At 39.1% G+C, this 20,140-nt stretch overlaps 1 long non-coding RNA gene across 1 annotated transcript in view; it reads right to left on the minus strand.

Annotated features, from left to right (window-relative positions):
- The window catches only part of LOC309830489, a 141,548-nt gene extending 121,885 nt beyond the window's left edge, over window positions 1-19,663 (minus strand). Inside the window, exon 1 of the long non-coding RNA XR_014297488.1 lies at window positions 19,525-19,663. This is a non-coding gene — a long non-coding RNA (uncharacterized lncRNA). The remainder of the gene's footprint in view (window positions 1-19,524) is intronic.
- Between the last annotated feature and the right edge of the window lie 477 nt (window positions 19,664-20,140).

Here is a 20,140-nt window from a genome sequence, read left to right on the forward strand (position 1 = left end):
AGTAAACACAGATATAATTTGTAAGTTGTGAACTTTTGCAAATTCCACATGGAAAAGAAACTGGTTGCCAAAAACCAAATTGTAATTATATATACAGGAATATCACATTTTATTGCGCTTTGCAAATACTGAGGTTTTGACAATTTGAATTTTTGTGTCAACCCTGCATTAAGCAAGGCTATCAGCACCATTTTTCTAAGAGTATTCGCTCACTTTGTGTCTCTGTGTCACATTTTGGTTATTAGTGCAATATTTAAACTTTTTTATTATTATTTTACTTGTTATGATGATCAGTGATCTTTGCTGTTACTATTACAATCATTCTGGTGGGGGGGGCACAAACTGTGCCCACATAAGATGGCAAGCGTAATAAATGTATGTGCTCTGACTGACCCATGGACTAGTTGTTCCCTGGCCTCTCTCCTTCTCTTCAAGGCCTGTCTGTTCCCTGAGACACAACAATATTGAAATTAGGCCAATTAATAACCTTACAACGGCCTCTAAGTGTTCACGTGAAAGGAAGATTCTCACATCTCTCACTTTAAATCAAAAGCTAGAAATTACTAAGCTTAGTGAGGAAGGCATGTTGAAATCTGAGTAGGCTGAAAGCTGGACCTCTTGTGCCAAACAGTTAGCCAAGTTGTGAATGCAAAGGAAAAGATCTTGGAGGAAATTAAAAATGCTCCTCCACTAAACGTACTAGTGATAGGAAAGCGAAACAGCCTTATTGCTATATGGAGAAAGTTTAAGTAGTCTGGGTAGAAGATCGACAACTTCAAACCATTCTCTTAAACCAAAGCCTCATCCAGAGCAAGGCCCTAACTCTCTTCCAATCTATGAAGTCTGAGAGAGGTGAGGAAGCTGCAGAGGAAAAGTGTGAAGCTAGCAGAGCTTGGTTCATGAGGCGGAAGGAAAAAGCTGCCTCCGTAACATAAAAGTGCAAGATGAAGCAGCAAGTGCTGATGTAGAAGCTGCAGCGAGTTATCCAGCAGATCTAGCTCAGTCAATTAACGAAGGTAGCCACACTAACCAACATAGTTTCAATGTAGACAGAACAGCCTTATATTGGAAGAAAGATGCCATGTAGGACTTTCACAGCTAGAGAGGAAAAGTAAATGCCTGGCTTCGAAGCTTCGAAGGACAGACTGACTCTCGTTAGGGGCTAACACAGCTGGTGACTTGAAATTGAAGCCAGTGCTCATGTACCATTCTGGAAATCCTAGGGCCCTTAAGAATTATGCTAAATCTACTCTGTGCTCTGTAAATGGAAAAACAAAGCCTGGATAACAGCGCATCTGTTTACAACATGGTTTACTAAATATTTTAAGCCCACTGTTGAGACCTACTGCTCACACAAAAAGATTTCTTTCTAAAGATTCCTGCTCATTGACAACACACCTGGTCATCCAAGAATTCTGATGGAGATGTACAATGAGATTAGTGTTGCTTAGCACAACATCCATTCTGCAGCCCGTGGGTCAAGGAGTCATTTCAACTTGCAAGTAATACTGTTTAAGAAATACATTTCATAAGGCTATAGCAACCATAGACAGTGATTCCTTTGATGGATCTGGGCAAAGTCAACTGAAAACTTTCAGGAAAAGGTTCACCATTCTAGATGCCATTAAGAACATTTATGATTCATGGGAAGAGGTCAAAATAGCAACATTAGCAACAGGAGTTTGGAAGAAGTTAATTCCAACCCTCATATGATGTTGAGGGGTTCAAGACTTCAGCAGAGGAAATAACTGCAGATGTGGTGGAAATAGTAAGAGAACTAGAATTAGAAGTGAGGTCCGAGATGTGACTGAATTGCTACAATTTCATGATAAAACTTGAACAGATGAGGAGTTGCTTATTACAGAGGAGCAAAGAAAGTGGTTTCTTGAGATGGAATATACTCCTGGTGAAGATGCTGTGAAGATTATTGAAATGACAACAAAGGATTTAGAATATTACATAAACCTAGTTGATAAAGCAGTGGCAGGGTTTGAGAGGATTGACTCCAATTCTGAAAGAAATTCTACTCTGAGTAAAATGTTATCAAATAGCATTGCAGGACTTCCCTGGTGGCACAGTGGTTAAGAATCCGCCTGCCAATGCAGGGGACATGGGTCCAATCCCTGGTCCAGGAAGATCCCATATGCCGTGGAGCAACTAAGCCCGTGCTCCACAACTACTGAGCCCACGAGCCACAACTACTGAGCCCGCGTGTCACAACTACTGAAGCCCGCGTGCCTAGAGCCCGTGCTCCACAAGAGAAGCCACCACAATGAGAAGCACGTGCACCACATCAAAGAGTAGGCCCTGCTCGCCACAACGAGAGAAAGCCTGCACGCAGCAACAAAGACCCAACACGGCCAAAAATAAAAAAATAAATAAATTTATATTAAAAAAAACAGCATTGCATGGTACAGAGAGATCGTTCATGAAAGGAAGAGCCAGTCAATCAATGTGGCAAGCTCCACTGCTGTCTTATTTTAAGAAACTGCCACGGCCACCCCACCCTTCAGCAACCACCACCCTGATCAGTCAGCAGCCATCAACTTTGACGTAAGACCGCACCAGGAAAAATTACAACTCGCTGAATGCTCAGATGATCGTTAGCGTTTTTTAGCAATGAAGTATTTTTCAATTAAGGTACATATACTGTTTTTTAGACACAATGCACACTGCATAGACATATAAGTATATGTTAACATAACTTTTATAGGCACGGGGAAACCAAAAAAATCGTGTGACTTGCTTTATTGCGGTGGTCTGGAATCAAATTTGCAGTATCTCTGAGGTATGCCTGTAGTTTCCTTAAATAAAGCGGCTACTAGTTTTATGCATTTGACTAGACTTAGTAAATTAAACTGCAATTTTATTGTCGATGCTACGGAATTATTTTCAAATTTCCTGCTTTAATTTATTCACATTCAAATATAGGTCAACCACTCTAAGCATCTGGTATTTACTCTGTTTACCAGTATCCAGTGATGAAGTGTTCTTGAATCTTTTTATCTCTTGGTAACATCTCTTATTACCAAGGTGAACAGAGAATGGAGAAGAGATGACAACATAGATTTACACAATGAAACAGGGGCAATTTCAAAAACACCGGGAAAATATGAGCGACTATACTAAATTATTATTTAGGGAATAGAAATATGCCACCTACCATTCGTTAAAATCACAAGATATATTATGTATTATTCTGTGTTTGTCAGGCTCTGTGTTAGATACCAATGATTTAAAAAAAAAAATGATGACACCATCAGTATCTTCATGAACCTACCATCTAGGGAGAAGGAAGAACTTAATCAGATTAACACATAGCATATAGTTTAATATGATCAGTGCTACAAGCACTATGAAGGAAAGATACATTCATGTAGGACAGGGAAAATAAACTAGTCTAGATCTGTAAGGAGACAATATTGGAGCTGAGATCTGAATGATGAGTTGGCTGGAGGATGAAGGAAGCAAACTGCACAATGAGGCAGTACAGACCCAAGATAGGAAAGAACTTGACATGGTCCAAGAAGTGAAAGATAATCAATGATGTGTACTGAGCATGATGGAGGTGGCAAGAGGGAAGGCAGGGTATACCACATAGGACTTTATAGGTAGGATAACCGTATATCCCAGTTGCCTAGAATAGTCCAGGTTTAAGATAAGTAATAATTAATAATGATACTTAGTAATTAATGTCCTTTTCCACTCTCTTAAGTGTCCCAGTTTGGTGACATATTATTATTCCACTTTAAATGAGTAGGGTAGGATCATGGTATCAATTAGCAATTGCACTTAGCTGATAGTATCCCTTGTCAGAAACAATAAGAGCTCAAAAAAAGATACAGGTTTAATTTTCTCTCATTAAAAAAAAAAAAGTACAAAGGTAGGAAGCCCTGCCCTGATCTGACAGTTATCTTCTATATTTGTGTCTCAACATTCCTAGGTAACAGCTTATCATGTCATCTCATGATTCAACAAGACTTCTTAAACCTCAGCCATCTGGTCCACATTCCAGGTAAGATAAAGGAAGAACGAGGAAAGAACAAAAATGTCTACACCCTATTAAGGAGCCTTCACAGAAGACCCAGACTAAAAAACTTCCATTTACATTTTATTGACACAGTATCACTTAGTTGCAAGAAAGGTTAGAAATTGTAGTTTTTAGCTGAGCATATTGCTACCACACCAAATAAAATAGGGTTCTGTTATTAAGGAAAATGGGGAGAATAGATATTGGGTAGGGAATTAGCCATCTGTGCAAAAGACATACTAATAGTTTTAAATAAATAAATAAATAAATAAATATATATATATATATATATATATATATATATTCTAAGTGAAATGGAAGCCATGAAGAGATTTATGCAGGGTAGTGCATAACCTGATCATAGTTTTAAAAAATCTTTTGGCTTTCATATGGAAAGTAGGCCTGAGGAGGGCAAGTGTAGAAGTGTGGAGATCAGCCAGGGGACTTGAATTGACATGACGTAGGAAAAATATGAAATAGAGCAAATTCTACTGGAGACAGAGAACGTGTGTAGATTAAAGAGTGATTATGGAGGTTGACCAAGAGGCAGATGTTAGAGAAGACAATTATTTGTGGCTTATAGGACTGAATGAATAGTGTTACCATTTGAAGAAATACGGAACCTTGGGAGAGACACAGATTAGAGGCTAAAGAGCACAGGTTTAGCTCTGGCCATGTGAAGTTGGAAGTGCATTTGAGATATTGAAACGGAAATATCAAGTCAGTTGTTAACATATAGGCTTAAAATAAATTGGGAAATTATTGGCATATAGATGATAACTAAACTTGCAGATATTACTAAGTTTACTGAAGAAAGGCATATATAACATGAAAAGATGGCCTGGGGACAACCATAAGAAAGCACAACATCTAATTGTAGAAGATGATCTTACAAGAAGACTGAAAATATCTGGCAACGAAGTTCGAGGAAAAACAGGAGAGGGCATTGTAATGGAAGCCATGGAAGAGAGAGTTTCAAGGAGAGAGTTTACAGGTGTCACATTCTAGTGAGATATCAAATAAAACAGCTGAACAATATCCAATGGAGTTAGAAAATGAAGGTTATCAAAACTTGCTTCCGGAAAGGGGAAGTGAGAAGCGAGTACACATTATCGAGGAATAATTGGAGGTGATGTGATAGAGGTAGTAGACCCGGGTAGGATGAATAACTTCTGCAAAGGTTTGCATTGCAAAAAAGTTTAAGCATTGTGTAGAGAAAAGTAGGATCTAATGAGTATTTTCCTTTGGTTCTTTTTCTAAATGGTAGGGTTTAAAGCAAGTTTAGATGCTGCTGGGAAGGATTCTATAAACAAATGGTTTATTAAATGAGCAAAACGTGATGGGACAAACAACACATTGTTTCATATTTCTTATTTCTCTCTTCAAATACACCAAATCAGATTTACTCTCCCTGTTAAGGACATCTCTGGAAGATCCCACATTTAGCCACCACTTTCAAGAATTAAGAAGTCTGATTCTGTTTTATATTAAACATCCATCTCATTCAAGTTAAAGTTTCTTCTCGTCCTTCAATGTAGGCTTATCTTTTTTGCCTGGGGACCTGTTCTGGCAAAGAAGTAATTGATCTGGTTTTCCTTCACTTACTTTTCTGCTATTTGCACTGCCTGGAGCAGAGCAGGGATTGAAGGAAAGTAGGCAAAAGTTCTACTTGGTTAGTGCTATTTAATCCAGCCCTGTGTGAACTGTTTCCTGATGTGGGCAAATGCACAGCTGACTTCTTGCTACCTTTCTTCAGCTTCTGTCTCCTGGAGGTATTTACATCATAGAGTTTCTTAAGTGGGGTCCCTTTGAGACAACTCAAGCCCAGGTACATTCCCTGGCATCTGATTGACTTGTGGGGGAGCTTATATATCTTTGGTTTACCAAATGGTGGATGTACGGCTTCAGAAATTAGCACTCTTTCATTCTCTTCCCTGCTGTCTAAGTTTCCTTCACCAGCTCCAGCTTCAGACTTCTGCAGGCAGGAAGTAGGTATGGGTTTCACTGTTTCTAAGTCCACATACATTTCCAAGTATTTGAGAACCTACGTCCAGCCCTCCCAAAAGTACTCCCCCAAACTCTCATAGTGTACAATTAAAAGGCCAGAAAAGGGAAAACAAAAGTATTCTCTACTTTTACAAAGTCTTCCTTTAACAAACCTCCTTTTAAGTTTCTAGTCTTTCATCTAAGCTGTGGAGGCTGTGATCACTGTGTCCATTTTCTCATTTTGCAGTAAGTCCTTCACAGGTGTATCCCGTCCTGTTTTCCAGAATTCTGAGACTACTAGAAAAGTGGATTATGTCATGTTATAAAAACAGTCAAGATAGCAGAGAGCGGGCACAACAGATATATTGGACTGCCAAGAAAGTGCAGAGTGAGTGGAATGATTCCCCCTCAGAAAGCCAGGATCATTCTGTGAGGGATTAGACACGGAGGTTCTTCTGTTTTTTAAACATGGATTTCGTTCTGGTATCATGAGACTGTTGAATATATGGCCTGTGAACTGAAAGATTCAAATATATTCTTTAAAATGAAAATGAAACGGGGGGAGGGTAGTGTGTGTAGGGGGGAAGAGAGAGTGTTATGGGAATAATTTAAAGGGAGTGGTAATCCTTAATAAGACAGAGACAGCTGGAAATGAGAAGAGAAGGTAGATTCAGGAGAGATTATGGAGTTACAAATGGCAGGACCTAATGACCAGAAGAATATGAAGAAAGAAATAGGCTTAAAGGCAGTGGTAGGAAAAGGGAACTTCAGAGTTGATTTTGTTTATCACTCAAATGTTATGAATTTGAACTAGTTTTGTCATATGTGTGCTATGAATTTAGATGCAAATATTACCTCTCTGAGTCACAGAATTTTACTTTAAAATTTAAATCACTTCCATAGTGACTTGAAGGCTCTAAATTCACAAAAATTGCTAATTCCTACCTCATTTCATTTTTCTTCATGTTAAAAGGAAATTTTCTTCCTGTTTTTTAAGTTCCTGTTCAAAAATTTTTAAAAACAAATAGACAAATATTATGTGCCAGGCATGATTCTACTTGCTTTATAAATATTGGCTCTTCCAGTTTTCACAATTGACCCTATAAAACAATTGTTATCACCTACATTTTGCAGATGAAGAAATCGAACCCCTACAAGACACCCAAGATCATGCAGCTAATAAGTAGCAGAGCTTGGATTTGAATTCAAGTAGTTCATGCTTGTAATTACTGTACTGTACTCTGCTACTTTTCTCTCCCACAAGAAGCCCTAGATTCTTTCAACCACCAGAAATTGCTCCACCGTCCTCCCACTCCCAGCCTGAATTGCTATACTGCTTAACCTGGACTCTTCTGTTGGTCGTTTCTTTCCACCTTGAGTTATAATTATTTATATACATGTTCTAACTAGATTATATACTAAATTCTCTGAGGTAAGGACCACTTCTCATTCATCTTTGTACCTACGGCCTAAAAGAGCATAGTACTATAGCGTGCTGGGCTATAGTACAGCACAAACCCTAGAATCAGACAGACTTGAGTAGAGTGGATGTTACTGAGTTGTTGTATGACTTGAGCACAGTCCTAAAATTCACGTTTCCGTCTCCTTGCTCGCAAAATGAAGAAAAAGTCTTTCTCTTGTGTTTGTTATGAAGATTAATAGATAATATAAACATTGCAACCTAGTTCCTGATACATAGTGAGCACTCATGAAATACCTATTGTTTCCGTTTTTATTGCACATAAACCCTCAGCAGATGTTTGTCGAATTATTGATTCTGTTTGTGAGATTACATACAGATCTGGCTGGTAACAAGCACAGAAGAGGCCTTGCCTATTTTAAGTCACAGGTGAAGTGTTTTAAAATAATTGCAATCAAGTATTTCTACGTTCAGGTGTGTTGATTAGTCATCCATTCACGTTTTAAATTGTAAGGAACAGCTGTCAACTATTACCCAGTAGTTTATCCTTGTAAATATAAAAATTATGTTCATGAGATCATATCAGATAGGAAAGACAAAGGGACAGTTTTGTTTCAAAATTTACCCAGAATATTGCAACATTTCCATCTGTAAAAGGAATAATACATCAAAACTCAAGATTAAGACTAATTATATTTGTAATTTAGAAAACGAAAATAAGAAATATTAAGCATAATTGTTCAAATTAAATCAGTTGGGACTGAGAATGAATGGGTTTATGAGCTGTTTGTTGTTCTTAATAGCAACAAGAAAACCAAATATTTTCTATGAAATAGTAGCGGATAATTATTTTCATCCAGCCCTGAATTATAGCCTTTGTAGATTGCCCTCCTTGGATTCTTATGTGGAAACACTTAATGAAGGATGTTATGACTCAATAAGGCAAATAGTACTGCATACTTGGACTTCTTTTCTCAGACTATGGAAAGGTACAAGAACATATGATTTCCCTAATCTCCAAGTAACACTCTCCTATTATATTTATTTCTGGCTGGCTGGGAAAATATTATATGAACTACAAATTGTTGCTATAATGGAATTGCAAACATTGTATGTCTATATTTTTTCCTTGGAAGGGCTTCCCAAAAGAAAAGCTCTTGTATTACATTTGGTGGGGAACAGAGGTATTGCTTTAAGTCAATCTGCATACCATTTAAAATGTTGCACAGGTGGTTTCTCTCTAACCTTCTCTTTCTAATCCTTCACTTTCATTGGAAGATTTTAACAGGAAGAAAGATAATACTGATGCCTTTGCAAAGGATAAAATGCTGAAGGTGGAATAACATTAGAGATAGGGCAATCATTTTGAAGAGTATTTTAATCATCCAGGTGTAGCTTGATGAAGTCTTGAATTAGGATTAGTTCCTATTATATAAAAATAAACTTTTTATCCTTTATAATTTTTCAGTTCAAGTTCTAGTAGTAAAGATGTTTCCTATTAAATGGACTTACTGTTTAATGAAGCAGAAAGCCATTTAAATCTAAAAGTTATAGGAAGAAAGTAGGTGATATATAAACATAAACTCATTTGATTTCATGAGTCCTGGAGCCTCTATGTGATTACTCAGTTCAAGTGGGGAATCTTTGAGAACCTTAAAGCAATGAACTCTGAGAAAGGAGGAGCTAGCTTGACTGATTGGAAAAGGCAGAAGATAAAGCCCCAGAGCTAGGTAATATGGAAGCGGGATTAGCACATCATGTCATGCAGCAGCAGAAATGCCCTTCAGGTGAGTATAAGATGTTCCAGAAAATGCAAGGGAGCCGTTTCCTGAGGGTTTGCCCTGTTGACACTGAATTGGAATCAGCCTAAAATTCCGGGCATGATGGTGAAAGAGGATAAAGTGTCAAAAGAAAGGAAAAATGTTGCAAATTTTATCAAGATAAAATGAGTAAAAGGAAGTTGAGCTCACCTGCTCTCATGAGCACACCCAAATCACAACTAACTGCTGAACAACCATCAGTAAAAAAGACTGGAACCTACCAAGAAAGATATTCTACATCCAAAGGCATAAAGAAACCCAGCGAGACGGTAGGAGGGGGTGTATTTACGATATAATCAAATCCCATACCACCCAGCTGGTTGACCCACAAACTGGAGAACAATTATATCGCAGAAGCTCTCCTGCAGGAGTGAGCGTTCTGAGCCCCATGTCACGTTCCCCAGCCTGGGGTTCTGGCATTGGGAGGAGGAGCCCCCAGAGCATTTGGCTTTGAAGGCCAGTGGGGCTTGAGTGCAGGAGCCCCCCAGAGCTGGGAGAAACAGATACTCTACTCTTGGAGGGCACACACAAGGTCTCAGGGCAAAAGCAGTGACTTTACAGAAGCCTGGGCTGGACCTACCTGCTGGTCTTGGAGGGTCTCCGGGGAGGCAGGAGGGCGGCGGCTGTGGCTCACTGTGGGAACAATGACACTGGTGGTGGAGGTACTGGGGGAATATTCATCAGCTTGAGGTCTTCTGGAAGTCGCTATTTTGGCAACAAGACCTATCCTCACCCAACAGCCTGTAGGCTCCAGTGCTGGGCTGCCTCATGCTAAACAACCAACCGACAGGAACACGGCCCAAACCATCTACTGACTGGCTGCCTAAAGACTAAAAAGACCACAGCTGCTTCTGGGCACGCCCCTAGGCACGGCCCTGCCTATCAGAGGGCTAAGACTCAGTTCCACCCACTGGCCCCTCCCTCCACGAAGCCGGCCCAGCATCTTAGACCAGCCTCACCCACCAGGGGGCAGACACCAGAAGCAAGAATACTACCAAGCGGTAGCCTGTGGAACAAGTCCGCAAACGCAGATCAGAGCCTCCCCTGGGGCCAGCTGGTCCCTGGCCCTTGGGAGACGAGAGGGGAGTGCGGTGCTGGGACACATAGGACATCACCTACAGAGGGCCACTTCTCCAAGGTTAAGAAACATAACTAACCCTCCACATACATAAAAATAAAAATAGAAATCTAGACAAAATGAGACAGAAAAGGAATATGTTTCAGACGAAGGAAAAAGATAAAACCCCAGGGCTTCTCTGGTGGTGCAGTGGTTGAGAGTCCGCCTGCCGATGCTGGGGACACAGGTTCGTGCCCCGGTCCCGGAAGATCACACATGACGTGGAGCAGCTGGGCCCGTGAGCCATGGCCGCTGAGCCTGCACGTCCGGAGCCTGTGCTCCGCAACGGGAGAGGCCACAACAGTGAGAGGCCCGCACAAAGCAAAAAAAAAAAAAAAAAAAGATGATCCTTCGCTTGGGAGAAGAATGGATGCACAAAGTGAGAAGTTACAAGAAGAAAAAAGAAAACAGTTAAAAGGTACAAAACCAAAACCCAAATCGGTAGTTGCCAGGGACTGGGAATGCAAGAAGTGGATTGATGACTTGATTCTGGTGTGAGTTACAGGACTGTACACGTCTGTCAAAATTCATAAGACTATTTGCCTAAAAAGGGTAAATTTTCCTGGAGGTAAATTATACTTCATTAAACTTGAATTTAAAAAGTTAAGAACAAATATTATTCACTTAGAAAGATGAGCATGCTAGTAGAAGTAAAAAAAAAAATTATGTGAGTGATTTAATTCACAACAATTTTAAATTATAGCATGTGGATTAAGAGATGACCAGAGTTTCAAAAGAGGAAAGGGATGGGAAATTGCATATTAACTTGACTTTTCAATTGCTGGCTTGGTGAGACTGTGTATTCTTTATGTGCAGGAATTTCACACAATTCTGTGTCTTGAATGTGGCTCCTGAGGCAGAAATAAAAGATTGTGCCCAGTTTGCCTTTATAAACTGGTATGTCATAGGTTAGGTGCTCCAGAAGTAAATGCCACCACTGCATTTAGTGAGTAACGTGTTTATTAGAGAAGGGGAAAAGGGATAAGCAAGATTGGGTAGCAAGAAATTCAGTTGTGATGGACCCAACAAAAACTTGGCCAATTCAGCATGGAGCTCCAGAGAGAACTCGGGTGATCACCATGGACATCTACTGATCCTTCCTTAACCAAATGTGACAGTAAACAGGTAGGTCCACCAACACCAGGCTGCCTAACATGTCCAGTGGTCCAAATGGCCAGGCTTTTCCACCCGTCCCTGCCTTGATCAGTCTTTAGGTGCAGGTGAAGCAGTTTGCTGCAGCTGAGGCAACTCTGAAGAAACTGACACTGGGAGGCTGTCTGGTGATGGCATCCCCACAGCAAGACGGTCTCTGAAGAGCCTCTGGGTGGTATAATCTTCACATCTGTCACAGTTCACCCTTTGTACCACGGGCATCTACTTCTCCATATTTGTTCAAGTAGCAGCTCCTAGTCGAGCTGGATTCTGCTGGGTCCCTCCCCTGAGGCATCTCTTAGAAGTGGGAGGTCAGTGAGACAAATGACAGCCCCTCTCATGGCAGTTGGGCCTGGAGCCACAACTGATATTCAGTTAGAGTCTTCTCTTTACCTCAAAGACCAAGGATCCAATGTGGGAGTTGCTCCAACTGTCCAGTGTTAAAATCTTGGATCAGAAATGACCACTGAATGAATCCATTAACTTAGTGAACTCACTATAAGCTGGATCTTGGCAATACTCCATTTATTATCTGGAGCTCACGTGTCCAAATTCTAGGAAGGGGCATGATGATACTTCGGGTTTTTAGTTGTCAACGTCCACTCATTCACTCTGTCCTTCAGTCTGCATAATATCTAGGTTTCCCCTTTCCCGCGTTCCTTTGGGGAAAGACCTGGGGAATCATTCAAATACAATTGTCATGTTGTTGCAGGGTTGTTTCTCCTAAGAACCAGCCATCTCTGTAGTCAAAGTGTTCCAGTTTTAAAAACTGGCTCAGGTCTGGAAACAGGGCTAAGACTTATGATTTTTTTTTAGTGGGGTGACTTCCCTCCGCCTCCCCACCCAGTAATCCAACTTTGATTTCTTCTGCTGGCTCAAGACGAGTAGTGCCTTTGTCAGCTGTCCATCTATTATGCCCTTTTGTATGTCATGTTCTGTGAATCATCTGAATAGCTTTCTGCGGATGAGCCCCCCTAGGATGCCACACCAAGTTAATTAGTCATTGCAATAGTCTTTGTATGCTGATTTTTGGTAGTTAAGCACTGCTATCTGAATTACATTGTTTTGAGGCCTTTTCAGCCCCATTGTTATCAGTGAGCCAAGTTCTGTAACTGCCTTGTCTAAACTACAGAGGAGAGCCACCACTGAACATTCTAGTGATGCTGGTGCCCCTTGCACCAGCACATTCCTTATGGCCTTGTTGAATACTGTGCTCTGTGGGTCTCCCTATAGAATACAATAATTGGTGAGTCTTTTGGTAGTATATAACATCTACATTCCTGCATAGGCACTTCCCTGAGCTTTTAATGATTTCCTTCACCATCTGCCATGGAAATTCTGGCATTTCAGCTTTGCTCATCGTGATGGTTAATTCTGTGTGTCAACTTGACTGGGCTACGGGAGCCAGTTGTTTGATCAAATGCCAGTCTAGATGTTGCTGTGAAAGTATTTTTTAAATGCCAAACATTTAAATCAGTAGATTTCTTAAAATTATAGCCATCTGTATCTATATCCATATCTACATCTATATATAGAGAGAGACACATACTGCTTCTCTGGAGAACCTGACTAACACACTCATCTGTGGGCTACTGCTTTTTCTGTGTTTTTCTAGGAGCCTTTCTAGTAGAGAGTTCACATCATCTCCTGGGGGTAGTTGCCAGTGTGTTAAATCCCGTATCAGGAGAAACACTGCCAAGTTAATCAACTCTTTCCTATCTAATTTTAAGTTTTGACCCCCTTGATTAAGCGTTCTTAGTATCCAGTGATACAAGTACTATACCAGCTCCACTGGCTAAGTCTTGTGGCTGCTTTGGGGGTATAGTCCTGTAATCCTTAAGATACCAGTTACTCCATACATCTAAATAATCTGATACTTCACTTTCACTAGTGCAGAGCTTCCACTGGTATGCCTTCCAACACTGCTGAAAAGTTTTAATAAATGAACCACCACATTGTTCCATAAGCTGTCTGTGTTGGGGTCCTCCAGCCAGGTGATGAATAATGCAGGTCTAAGAGTCTGTAGTTACACCTGTTTTCTCAGATCCTTCCTGGTACCAACTTTCAAAGGTTGGATTACCTAAAAGCAGACTCTGAGAAGTTTAAGGTGCAACATATTTATCAGCAGTCAACATGTAAGAAGGGAAAGGGGAATTAGCATGACTGGGCAGCAGAGGAAATCAAAATGACTGGGTTTTAATACATCTGCCACCCTTGGTCACCAGATGCAGGCTACCCAAAACAGGAGGTGACATCAGACAATGTGACTTCCTGCAGCTAAGGCAGAACTTGAAGTTGATGACATGTGGAGGCTTCCTGCTAACCCCGTTCTCTGCATCTGGGCTGCATCTGGGATCTAAGAAACACAACTGTGTCTACCACATGGAATTAAATTTTCAAAGGCAGAAGACAAAACAAAAAAAAAAACAAGAAACAAACAACAAACCACCTACCTCTTTCTCTCTATATCAGACCTGACTTTTCTAAGGAAAACTATAAGCAGGTCCATTTGTTGTTTAGCAGTTTTTGTTTGTTTGTTTTTTGCGGTACGCGGGCCTCTCACTGTTGTGGCCTCTCCCGCTGCGGAGCACAGGCTCTGGACGCGCAGGCTTCGGACGCGCAGGCTCAGCGGCCATGGCTCATGGGCCCAGCCGCTCCGCGGCACGTGGGATCTTCCCAGACCGGGGCACGAACCCGTGTCCCCTGCATCGGCAGCCGGACTCTCAACCACTGCGCCACCAGGGAAGCCCTTATATGTACATATTTTGTATATGATAATACCACCTTTCATTTTTGTTAAGCTTTACAATTTAGAAATCAATTCCACTTATTACATCATCTGGTTGACTCTTCTTAATAATCAAATCAAGTTTTTTACTTACAAAGAAAGTAAATTTTAAACATATTTGTGTCTTTGCCAAAGTAGTGCATTAGTAAAGTGCCCAACTAGGCCTATATCCAGTTATTCAGATGCCTAGTATCTGAAATACTAATTTCAGACATTGTATTGCTTTTTTAACACATTTTTTATTTTATGTATTAAAAATCAAACTTGATATGATAACACATGTCCACAGAAATATTTTTATTTAAGTATTCATAGAGGTATTTAAATAATAAAAATCCAAATATCCTCAACATGTGAATTGATAAAAAAAATTGTGGCATTTCCACACAACAGAATACTAACCAACAAGGAAAGGAAGAACTACTGATGCATACACACAACTACATGGATGAATTAAAGATAAATATGCAGAATAAAAGAAGCCAAATAAAAAAGAATAGATATGATGTCATTCTATTCACATACCATTTTAGAGTACGGAAAACCAACTGGTCTATGATGATAAAAACCAGATTAGCCATTGCCCGGGCTTCAGGGAGGACTGAATAAAAATGGCATGAGGGAACTTTCTGGGATGATGGAAATGCTCTATATCTTGATTAGAGTGGTGATTAAATGGATATAATAATTTGTCAGAATTCACCAAACTGTACACTAATTAAAATGCATGCATTTTAATGTAACTTATATGTCAATAAAGTTTATTTAAAATAAAATAAAGCTGGTATATTAACAGAGAAATCCACAGTTGTTGTTTGAAGTCTTTGGCATCATGGAAGAAAGCTCATTCTCTTTCATAAAGGCTTCCGAGGAAAAAACTCTACATGTCTTTTTGAAACATGTTTCTGAATCTCTGGATAACCCTTCAACTCAATACTGTAACTAGGATAGTCAATTCCAGTTCAGACTGAAATTCCAGTTCAGATTGAAAAAAAATTATTAGTATCATAATAAGTACGAAAATTAAAGAAATAGTGTATAGTCTGCTTGAGAGAACCACTACTTACATCCCAAAAGCTTATCACAGTGCCTATCATGTAATAGTTGCTTAATAAGTACGTCTAATGAATAAAACTCATGAAGATTGAATTCCGTGACTCAGGACATGCATTGAGAAATGAAATTCTGGTGAATCAAGGAAAAAAAAATACAGAATCAATAAACTTCAGCTGACCACCTACATTGCTAGGCTCCAGCACAAACCACAGGGCTGGATTTGAAACCTACATCACATTTCATATAACAAATGTTATACAGATTATTTCTTGGGAAAAAAATTTATAACAAGTGATAATTCAAGATCACAATCAACAAACTCCCAGAAAAATGAACCAACAGTAAGAAATCAATTAGAATTATACAGAGAAACAGCAGAAAATAAATAAGCAGTTTGAGTCAATGCCTGGCAGATGCAAATCAGCAAAAGAGCCTCTGAATGGAAGGCAAAATGGCAAAATGGCTCTAACTTTAGGCAAATAAAACAAAGTAAGGGCAGCTGAAAATCTAGCTTACTGAGAAGCAGGCAGCTGAGAGTATTTTAGCCTGAAACTATCTTGTGACCTACGAGGCATTATGTAAATGCAAACAATGACTAACCCTTCAAGGGCAGTTCAGGCACAGGGCAAGTTACACCTGGTTACAAGTTAAGCAGGTAACTTTGTGGTCGCATTCTTATGCATCTTGATCAAAACTACTCTCCAAAATATTTACAGTAAACAGTTATTTTTGGTTAATTAGAAAAAAAACCTTCAACATACATAAATATTTTCTTCATTTGTTAACAGTGTGCATAATATCTGTAAATCTTTGTGCCCTTGAAGTGCTTGAAAGTACCAGGGAGTTCTAAAAAGTGAAGCTAAAGTTAATAGACCCACCTAAGACCACATGTACAGGAAAAGGCACTGAAACCTAGGTTCCTTGGTACCATATTCGTTCATCATTCATTCATTTGATAAAAGTCATTAAATATTAAATGCTTATAAGCCATTATTTACAAGACCCTGCTAGGAAAGTTTATCGTTTATTGTAAAAATTTTTAATCCAAGTTTTTAATTTTATATGCTTTCAGAATACTTAACATACTCAGATGAAGGCATCTATAATTAGGTTTATAATTAGAATTCATTAAGTTTACTTTATGGATAACATTAAATAAATTGTAAAATTAGAAAAATCCCAGTGGACAGGACTTTAAATGCAGAATCCACGGAGAGATTTTTGGAGCCTCAAGAGTCATTTCTTTTGACAAAAGACCTCTCTGGGCTCTTGTATAGTTATTGAAAGGCACCCCATACAACCATGTCCAACATGATTGTTTTTCCTTTTTTTATTCTTTGAAAACTGAGACTAGGTTTGCATTCTCCTCAATTCTATGGGAGGCTTCCATAGAAGAGATTTCCAAAGTAGCTGATCCGGTGCACTCAAGATATAAATCTAGAAGCAGTGGAGTGATGTCTTTCATATTTTGTATATTGTATGAAACCAGGTCAGAGCAATCTTATTCACAGCTGCTAGCCAGCTACAATCTCAGTCACAGTATGCTGCCACTAGATGCTGGATGGCAGGTGCACGTTCATTTTCACTCAGGCTGAGCGGAATACTGGGACATTTGGTCTTTTGTCCTTAGTTAAAACCAATCTATTGTGTGTAGTTAACACACACACACATACCCATGCTTTGGTCTCACAGAGTCTTGCCAAGAAAAGGCTGTTATATGTTAAGTTCGGGTTGTGAGGATATGTATTTTTAGCCTTGACTTAAGAACACATTAGAGCATTCTCGTAAGCTCAATGTTTCATTGGGTTGTTATGCCATTATGATTTATAATCTTATTAAATAACATCTTGTATTGGTCAGAATAGGCTAGGCTATGTTCTCATGACAAATAAATTCTGAAATCTCAGTGGCTAAACACAATAACGGTTTCTTGCTCACACAGAGTCCAGTGCAAGACAAGCAGCCTTTCTTTATCTTTTAGTGACTCCATGTTATAGTGACTCCATATGAAACATGAGGCTATTAGAGCAGGAAAGGCAGGGATAAAGGAGAATTACTGGTTCTTAACGCCCTTCAGCCAGAAATAACGTAAGTTGCTTTCATTCATACTCTATTAGTTAGAACTTGTCACATGGCCCCAATATAACTGTAAGAGAAGCCAGGAAATGTAGTGACATGCAGATCATGGATACTATTAGTGCCAGCAGCCTCTACTACATATCTGTTGCAAAAAACTCACACTGTCATCTCTTTCCTCCCTTGGGCAAACATTATTGATTACTTTCTATCTACAGGAATTTGTGCTGGATGCTGGAAGATTACAGGGAGGAGTAAAACGTCATTGCTACCCTCCAACAGCCTAAAAGATAGGGGAGACAAAAAAATTACAATATTGCCATACTGTGAAGCAGAAGAAAATCCCCCAAAACAGACATACACCATGTACTATAGGAACATGGGAATTAATTCTTATTGAAGGAATCCTTGAAATGCTACAGAGGTGATGACATTTATGCTGGGCCTTGAAGGACACGTTTAATACAGAGAAGAGGGTGGGGAATGAGAAAAGACATGGCATGGCTGAGGAATGAAAGGGCAGAGAAACTGGAAATAAGGCTGTGGGTGTGTAATATGAGTTAGGGCTTTATTAATTTGTATGTTATGCATATATTCACTAGTTCACTTATTTATGGAACAAGAGTTGCTGGAATATTTAGTATATTGTTATCTTTTGTTTCTCCCATTGTTATTTCATCTATGAGTAGAAATCAAGGCAGAAATTTTACCATAAAAATTTCAAGTTCTGATCATATGATTTGCTTTTCCCCTAAATTGTATTTTTTCCCTCAATTTCTGAAGAATATTAAGACTGCAAGTCATAGGAGAAACTGACTGGATTTATTCCCACCTAATTCTCTTTTCAGATTCCTTTCTAAGCCAAGCAAATATTTACATAGCATGTCTAGCCATAGCAACAAGGCAATTTAGAAATGAACACCCAAATACTAATACTGGGGCAGTAGATAAATTAGATCCAGAGTTTTAATTGTTGGAAAAACAAGACTTAAAAAGACAACTTGCTACAGTTCTGATATAATACTATGGGTAGTGATGTTTAGGAGTTTGTAAATAGGTTAAAAAGGCCAAGAATATGAGGCTGTGAAAAATACAGGACGAAAAAGAAATATAGGACAAAAAAGAAAAATCAAAGAGAAGGAAAAGGGAGAGTAGGGTCAAAATTCAGGAAATATATGGTCTTTCTCCTTCTTTCTCTTCTTTGAAGTAAAATAAAAATGATGCATGAATGAGAAAAATGTCAGTAGCGAACACTCAAGAACATGACTTTCAAGTGTGTATCTTAAGTGTGTTTCTTTTTAAAATTTAACATTCTTTTTTGTAATGAAAATGAAGCATTTATAGTCACTGCTAGACATTCCATCATTATCAAAAGTCTATTATATCTTATACAAGTGTCAATTTACAGATTTCTTCCTTAAAAGAAGTCTAAAGTTCTTCCTGGAGTTTCTGTCTTCGTTCCTTAGTTTCCAAACTACCCCTTTCTCTGTAATACCGTCTTCCAAACTTTCTGATGTTACTAATAATGGCCACCATTTATTCATCTCATATTATCTACCATCAACTTCACATATATCATTTCACCTAAATCTTCTGACAGCCATAAAAAGTTGATATTATTACTATTCTGTAACTGCAGAAACTAAAATTCAAGCCTACAGACTAGCTGTGGCAGAAGTAAGGCAATGTGAATTCAGCCAAATACTTAATTTGTTTCCAAATTTGTAAAATGTGAATAATCTACCAGCTACAAATGGTCACTTGCCACCTACCTCTACAAGATTGAGTCGTGAGCTGCCTGCTGCAGCTGCTGACCTTCAACACCCCCTGAAAGGAGTTCAGGGTGGAGATCAGGAATGAGGCACTCTGTGCTCTGGGAAAAACTGGCAGAACAGGCCTTCAGATAGATATTTTCAGGAGAAGATTTTATGAGCCTGATTTTTGCATCTCCTCGTATCTAGAAAAGCACTAAAGTCTTTTATGGTGACGTCTGCTCCTCACGACTAGCAGAAACCTTCTGCAAAAATGTGTGCTTGACTGCATGTACCCCGCCTTCACCAAAATCACATATATACTGACCTTCCCCCTTGCCTCTTCAGAGCGCTTTCTCCGAGCTTTCTGAAACGCTGTTTCCTGGGCTATAGACTTCATTTTGCTCCAAATAAAACAACTCACAGCTCTCATGTTGTGCATTTTTTCCAGTCAACAAATCTCATACGGCTACTGTATTGAGAAAATCCATATAAGTACTTAGAACAGTGCCTGACAATGATAAGCACTTGATAAATAAGTAATTATAATGATTATTACTACCATATTGCCATTTTGATTCTTTGTCCCTTGGACTTCAAAATTCCACTTACTTCAACTAAATTATCTTGGCTTTTTAGAAATGATTTAATTTCTAGAACAAACAAGAAAAGCTTCTAAGAAGTTATATTTTTATCTAAGGTTAATGCAACATTTTATCTTGTTCACTTTTTTGGAGCAGGAAAGGGGGGTGGGTCAGTTAAATGGACAGAAAAGCTGGAATATGAATTCTCAAATCTAAGCCCCCCCTTTTTTCTCCTGGATTGTTTCTTTTCCTCTAAGTACTACTTCAACTTTAAAAACATTAGAGGAACCAACGTAAATGTTCATTTCCAGCCCTTCTTTCCAACTTCCCCCAAAACATGTTCTAGACAGCGGGGAAATG

Source organism: Grampus griseus (assembly GCF_964374135.1).
Source record: "Grampus griseus genome assembly, chromosome: 11".
Lineage (NCBI taxonomy): Eukaryota > Metazoa > Chordata > Mammalia > Artiodactyla > Delphinidae > Grampus > Grampus griseus.